This window comes from Mus musculus, chromosome 5, assembly GCF_000001635.26.
Source record: "Mus musculus strain C57BL/6J chromosome 5, GRCm38.p6 C57BL/6J".
Lineage (NCBI taxonomy): Eukaryota > Metazoa > Chordata > Mammalia > Rodentia > Muridae > Mus > Mus musculus.
Window position 1 is genome coordinate 134082204 of NC_000071.6, and position 7329 is coordinate 134089532.

At 46.9% G+C, this 7329-nt stretch overlaps 1 long non-coding RNA gene across 1 annotated transcript in view; it reads right to left on the minus strand.

Annotated features, from left to right (window-relative positions):
* Positions 1 to 7329, minus strand: part of Gm40339 — a 43759-nt gene extending 36430 nt beyond the window's left edge. The window contains exon 1 of the long non-coding RNA XR_868578.3: positions 7202 to 7329. This is a non-coding gene — a long non-coding RNA (predicted gene, 40339). The remainder of the gene's footprint in view (positions 1 to 7201) is intronic.

Consider the following 7329-nt stretch of genomic DNA (forward strand, 5'->3'; position numbering starts at 1 on the left):
CCTGAACTATCATGAGCTATCATGTAGCTCAAGCTAATCCCAATCTCACAGCAATCCTCCTGCCTCAGCTTCCCAGTGGCTGGAATTACAGTCATGAACAACCATTCTAGGGTTCTGATGCCTTCTTTCCCAGCAACAATGAGCCACAGAGTGGGAATAGCTGGCCCTAGCTGCTTGTTTCCTGCAGAGTCTCTTCTTAACCCCTGTTAGCTACAGTTCTCCAGAGAAAGAGACCAATACAGTAGATACAGAATTCTATATTCTGGATATCTGTACATCACAATCTATATGCTGATATTTAATCACTTGTGCAATACATTACGGAATAATGAGGTGTTCTCGTGAGTGGAATTAATGATCCTATAAAGGAAAACTGGACCATTAAAATGTCTCTGTGAGTAAAGGACTTCATGATCGAGGGAGAGAGCCCTCCTCATAAGCTGTCCCCTGACCTTCACATAGGCACCCACACACCTACGGAAGGAAGGAAGGAAGGAAGGAAGGAAGGAAGGAAGGAAGGAAGGAAGGAAGGAAGACATGTGATAGCTAAGTCACAGTGTTCTAGTGCTATGAAAGACACCATGAACATAGCAACTCTTATAAGGAAACCATTTAATTGGAGGCTTGTTTAGAGTTCAGAGATTTAGTCCACTGTCATCTAGGAAGCAGGATGGCAGGCAGACATGGTGGTGGAGAAGGTACTAAGAGTTCTACATCCAGATCAGCAGGCATCAGGGAGAGAGAGTGACACCAGGCCTGGCTTGAGAACATAAAACCTCAAAGCCTACCCCCAGTGGCATACTTCCTCCAACAAGGCAACACTTACTAATAGTGCCACCCCTTATGTGCCTACAGGGGCCATTTATCCAACCCGCCACATACAATAAGTAAACCTACCAAAAGGCACTATCTATAAGAAGCGAGGTAGCCCTGTCCAGCCGCTCCCTCTACTGGAGATTCAACCTGGGACCTCTCAGTCCAAGACTGTGAGCAGCCAAGTTCTCCTGTTCAGCCAGGTGCAGTGGCATCCAGCTGTCTGTTCCCTCCTTCCCTTGTGTGGGTCTCGGAAATCAGATTCGGGCCATGAGGCTTGGCAGCAAACACCTTTTGTTTTATTTTAAGCTACATGCGTTTGTTTATTCATCCACTTATTGTGTGTATATGTGTTCAGCCATGTGCCATGGTGTATTGCATGGAGGTCAGAGGACAACTGGTGGGAGTCATTTCATGGGACCCTTACTGAGAACTGGAGCTCAGGTCACCAGGTTTGGCACGAGCACCTTTACCCACTGAGTCATCTCGCTGGCTCCATTGTTTTAATTTTATTTCATTTTTAATTTAATTTAATTTATGTTGAGACAGACCCACACTCTACCAAGTCTAGCCTGGCTTGGAACTTATGATTCTCCTGCTTCAGTCAACCTGCATGCTGGGATTACAGATGTTTGCCACCATGCCTGGCCTGGTGTTCCTATGTTAGAGGTGGGCACATGAAGGCTGGGTAAGTAGGGCTTGCTCAGCCTCCATATATGCATCATGACAAGCATGTGGCCACACATACACTAAATAAATAAATAAATATTAGCATTAAGTAAAGAAGAGGTCTGGCCAACATTACATCCACTCCGTCCTGTCCCTGTGAGATTACAGAACTGAGCCAAGAACCTGACTCCAGGGGGGCAGCCATCCAGAAAAAACTCTGCCTCCGTCTGCTGGACCCCCTGTTCTCTACCCATATGGCTGCACCCCTCTACCCACACCTTCAGGCCAGCTACTCAGATACCAGACACAGGCCAGGCCACTGGGGAACTCCTGAGGTCCAGGGACCCCAGTATGCCTACTAGCTGAGAATAGGCGCCGTTTACTGGAAAGGAAGTACTGTGCCTTGTCTCTACTTCCCCAAGCCAACTAGGAACAGACTAGGGTGACAGCTGATGGGATCTGAGCACAAGGACATTAGGAAGAATCAGCAAACAGAGTGTCACCCAGGTTGCACGCTATTTTGTTTCTTAAAAGCCAATACTTGGGCTGGCAAGATGGCTCAGTGAATAAAAACACTTGCCAACATGTCTGACAACCTGAATTCACTCTCCAGAAGTGGACATGGTGGACAGAGAGAACTTACTTTTAACAAATTGTCCTCTGACCTCCACATGTGCATCGTAACATGTGAACACGAACACACACACACACACACGAGTTCACACACAAATAATGAATAAAATATCATTTTCTAAATTTGGTTTGGGTTTGGGTTTTGGCTCTTCAAGACAGGATTTCTCTGTGTAGCTGTCCTGAAACTTGCTCTGTAGACCAGGCTGGCCTCAAACTCAGAGATCCACATGCCTCCCTCTGCCTCTCTGCCTCTCTGCCTCTCTGCCTCTCTGCCTCTCTGCCTCTCTGCCTCTCTCTCTGCCCCTCTGCCCCTCTGCCCCTCTGCCCCTCTGCCCCTCTGCCCCTCTGCCCCTCTGCCCCTCTGCCCCTCTGCCTCTGCCTCCCAGGTGCTGAGATTGAAGGTGTGCGCCACCACAGCCCAGTGTAATTTACGTTTTTAAACCAATAATTGCTCATTCATTAGACTTTATCGAAAGTGAGAGGGGTTGGGAATATTTTCAGTCTCTACTTAGAATCTGATTTACACATACAAAATTTGTACAGTGTTGAACAGGCCTTACTTCTTCAGCATCTGGGTACCTACCTCTGCAACAGGAAAAATAAGCCAGGCATGGTGGCACATGTCTGTAATCGCAGAATTCTGGATAGATGAGGCAGGAGAATCATCAACCCAAGGCCAGGCAAGGCTACAGAGTGAGTCTGTCTCAAAGTAAATAAAATTAAATTTAAAAGCCACAAGTTGGCTACGTGGGTTAAGATGCCTGTCACTAGCCTGGTGACTTGAGTTTAATCCCTGGGACCACATGGTGGAAGGAGAGAACTGACTCCTGCAAGTTGTCCTCTGACTTTCAAGGATGTACAGTAGTAGTTCGTGCATGCTCACAGGTGTGTGCCACGTGTATACACACACACACACATGCATGCACATACACAAATATAAGCAGTAGGAAATAACTAGTAAAATAAATAAAATAATTTAAAAATAAAATGGACGGGAAGAATTATATACAGATTTACAAATATATATCGTGTGGCAGTTTGAATGGAAAGTGTCCCACAGGCTCAGGTGTTAGAACACTAGGTCCCCAGAGGGTGGCGCTCTTTGATGAGGTAATACAGCCTTGCTTGAGGTCATAGTTGGGGGGGAGGGTGAGCTTGAGAGTCCACAGCCTCATCCCAGCTCCAGTTTGCTTTCTCTTCTTCCTGTTTGTAGTTGAAAATGTGATCTCTCGGATCCTGCCACCTTGCCTGCTGCTCACTGTCAGCATGCCCTCCCACTGCAAAGTGCCTCTGGAACTGTAACCCAAAATAAATCTCTTCCTTAGGTTGCCTTTGACCGTGGTGTTTTATCAGAGCAACAACAACAACAAATAACTAGCATATACAACAAAGGAACTATGCGAGATTGGCCTTCAAGATAAGACCTGAGCAGGCCAACAACAGCCATCTGCATGCTGGAGATGACTGGGGACCCATAGCCTCTCTCTCTCTCTCTCTCTCTCTCTCTCTCTCTCTCTCTCCAGTAGGTCCCAGTCTAGCACTAGAGGCCTGGGGGGCTCCCTGGAGAACCACTTGTCTTTGGTGCTCATTGAAAGGCTGAGAAGGCTGTATTCTAAGGCTAGTGGAAGATGACAGTGGCAGCAACTGTGGCAGCAACAGAGTAGATGCACTCACCAGCAAGCAGCAAAGGCAAGCAGGCAAGTAGTGCTGCTTTGCCCTCAAACCTCTTTATATCTGGACTCCCAGCACAAAGTCCTCTTCTCTTGGTTAATTCTTCCTGGAATTGCCCTCCCTAAGGCCTTCCAAAGGGTGTGTCTCTTAGTGGATCCCAGATCCAGTTAAGCATGCTTATGAAAAGATCAGTTCTCTAAAAAAAAATACATTATCATTCCTCATGTGCATCCATGTGATGACCGAGTATAAAACTATTCAGGCAAAAGCTGGTGGAAGTCCAGGGAGAAAAAGCTTAACTCACCATTATGGCTGGATTTCTCATCATATCTCTGTCATAACTGACAGATAAGGCAAGCAGAAATCAGGTGGGTTGTAGTTAAAGGTTATTGTTTTACTTTTCAACTGTGATATATGCCTGTGTCTGTGTGAGTGTGTAGGTCAGGCATCTGTAGTGTCCAGAAGAGGGTGCCAGATGACCCGGAGCTGTAGTGACAGGTGGTTGTGAACACCCTGGTGTGAGTTCTGGGCACTGAACTCAGAATCCTCCACAAGAACACTACATGCTCTTAACTCCGGAACTGTCTCTCCAGCTCCAAGCACAACAGAGTTAAATTGAACCAGCATGGTGTAATGGCCTGTAATGCCAACCAACACTTGGGAAGGCGAGACGACTGTCCCAATGTAAGTTGTAGGCCAGTCTGAGTTCCATAGGGAGTTCAAGACCAGCCTGGACTACAGTTTGAGGACTTGTCCTTTTTTTAAAGACTGGAGACATAGTTCAATCTCCCTACGATCTCCCAATAAGGGATTGGGGCTAGGATTCAGCAATAGGGCACTTGCCTAGGATCCCCCAGGAAGAGACTGGGGGTGTAGCTTTGTAGCAAAGCAATTGCCTGGCATGTTAAAGTGCTGAGCTCCAACACCACAAAAAAGATAAAGTAAATAAATACAAAGATACTATTCCCCCACCCATCCATAAGGGTACTAGGCCTCTGTGCCCATAAATGTGGCAGCCTAGACAGAGTGAGTCGTTTCCCTGAAACACATTCTACCAAAACCCACAGAAGAAACAGAAACTCTCCATGCATATCTGTCTATTAGAGCCATTGAGTCAACAATTAATAATGTTCTAAAACAGAGAGCACCAGGCCCAGATGGGTCCGCAAACATTGAAGAAAGAAATGATGCCAATTCACTACAATCCCTTCCAAAAATAGGAGCAGAGAGAATACTGTCTGAGTGATTTTGTGAGACCAGCGCTATCCCCATAGCAAAACCAGAGATAATACAAGAAAGAAAAAAAAGGAAAAAAAAAAAACTACAGACCAGTAGTTTTTCATGAACACTGAGGTAAAAATAACCCTCAGCAAAGTGCCAGCGAGTCATGGGGCCTGCGAGATGCTCAGCAGAGAGAGGCACTTGCTGTGCAGACTGGCAGGCTGAAGTCCAAAGGAGCAAAACTGGAAGGGAGGTAACTCCACGAAGCTGGCCTCCGACCTCCTTACACACACTGTGCACATATGCACAATTATAATAACAATAATAATAATAACAACAACAGGCAAATCAAATCCATCAATCTATGCAAATAATTAGAGGCTGGAGAGATGGTTCAGCAGCTACCATCACAGGGCAGGAAGTCAGATTCCTTGTAACAAGCCAGGCGTCTCTCATAGACACCTGTGCTCTGAGGGGGCTGGAGGCAGGGGGATGGATGGGGCTTGCAGGCTTCCAGTCTTGCTGAGAAAATGTGAGCTTTGACATTAGAAAGAGACCCTGTCCCAGGGGAATAGGTGGAGAGTGACAGACACTACCTCACACCTTCTACTGGCTCCACACAAGTCCACATGTACATGTGCACACACAAATAACATGTGCCCAAGTGTGCACACATGCACGCATACACACACATAAAACAAATACTCTAAAAGAATCAAAAATAACTACACAACACAACTTCTATAGTTTAACTGCGGTTTCAGAAGATTCCGAGTCCTTGACAAAGTGCAATATTTGTCTCACGAAAGGATTCAACTCTCATAGGAAGGGATTAGTTCAGACTGTTTTAGATGAGCTAGCCTGGTCCCTCTGTGGTTTCTACCTCTCTCAAGTGCTATCTACTGTGTAGTAACAGGGTTCCTTGCCCGATACCTTGTTGTTTGAACTTTCCAGCCACTAGAATCTTAAGCCTAATAAACCTCTTTTCTTCATTCATTTTCCAGTAATGAGTATTTTGTTATAGAAACAGGAAACAGAGAAGCACTAGGGATCACAGTGTAGTCAAAGTGACAGGACAATCTTGAGATCCTAGAATGGCAAGTTTGAGCCCAGCCTGGGTCTTCCCAAAGCCCTACAGTCTCGTGCAGCCTCAAAAGTCCTCTATAGCCTAGAGTAATTGGTGAACTCCTTCCTTTCCTACCTCTGCCTCCTGAGTGCAGGATTACAGGTGTGTACCACCATGCCCAGTTTTATGTGGTTCTGGGGACAGAACCCAGGGCTTTCTTATGCCTGAAAGCAATCTATCAATTGAGCTGCCTCTGAAGTCCTTTTGTGGTTGGTTTGTGACAAGCCTGGTGTCACTGGTGGGGCACAGCTGACACAGATGGAGAAGAGCAGACAGCTTATCAGGTGGGCTACCATATCCCTGCTGGTGGGGGCATCCTACTCTGGCCAGAATCTCAGAGTATAGCAACATTAGTGGGATGCTCCATGTTGTTCCTAAAAAACAGACAGCAGGCTGGGGAAGCCATAATCTGAGGGTTACACAGGAAGTGTTCATCAGCCCTCAGAGACGTGAACCATGCTTGGTCATTAGAAATCCAGGACAGATAGCTGTAACTCCAGGATAGCCCCTCTCCTAGGGGCTGGAAAATGGAGTCAAGGGCCACATTGCCATCTGGGCTAGCCCTCTGCTATGACACCAACATGCTCCCCAGGAGCCTGAGGAGAAATATGGATGAGACGTGGCCACTTAGGTACCACACACAGGGACTGTCAAGGGTTGCTAGTCTGCTTCAAGTGCTATGGTGTTTTTACAACAGAAATGTCAATCACTCCAGCAAGTCCTAATAGCCAGAGCTGGGGGAGGAGGGTGTAGCCAAGCAAAGGCAGATCAAGGTGAGAACAGGTGTTCCAACTCCCATCGCATGGCTCTAGGTCTCCCTCCCACAGCTCCAAAAGGCCCCTAAAATGAACAGAGCCTTGCTCCCACCCAGGATTGCCCTCGTTTGTATTAATAGCAAGAGTCTGGGGAAAGTGAAGCCACTATCTGTCACTGAGGGATTCTTGATTCTAGGCAGAGGTTCTATGGCTAAGTCAGACCCCCAGCCCCTTCCTGGTCGGGTCCCAGGAGTCAGAGCTTGGCTGGAGGGAGTGGGTCATTAGTGGTATTTTTTTGAACAGTGTATCTTACCCTGGTCCTGTGTCTCCCTGTTCTTCTCTTTGCTTCTCACCCATTGTGAGGTATGCAGCTTTATGCCCCCATACCGCCCCACCATGATGATCTGCCTCCATACAAGCCCAAAGCCATGGGACAACCAA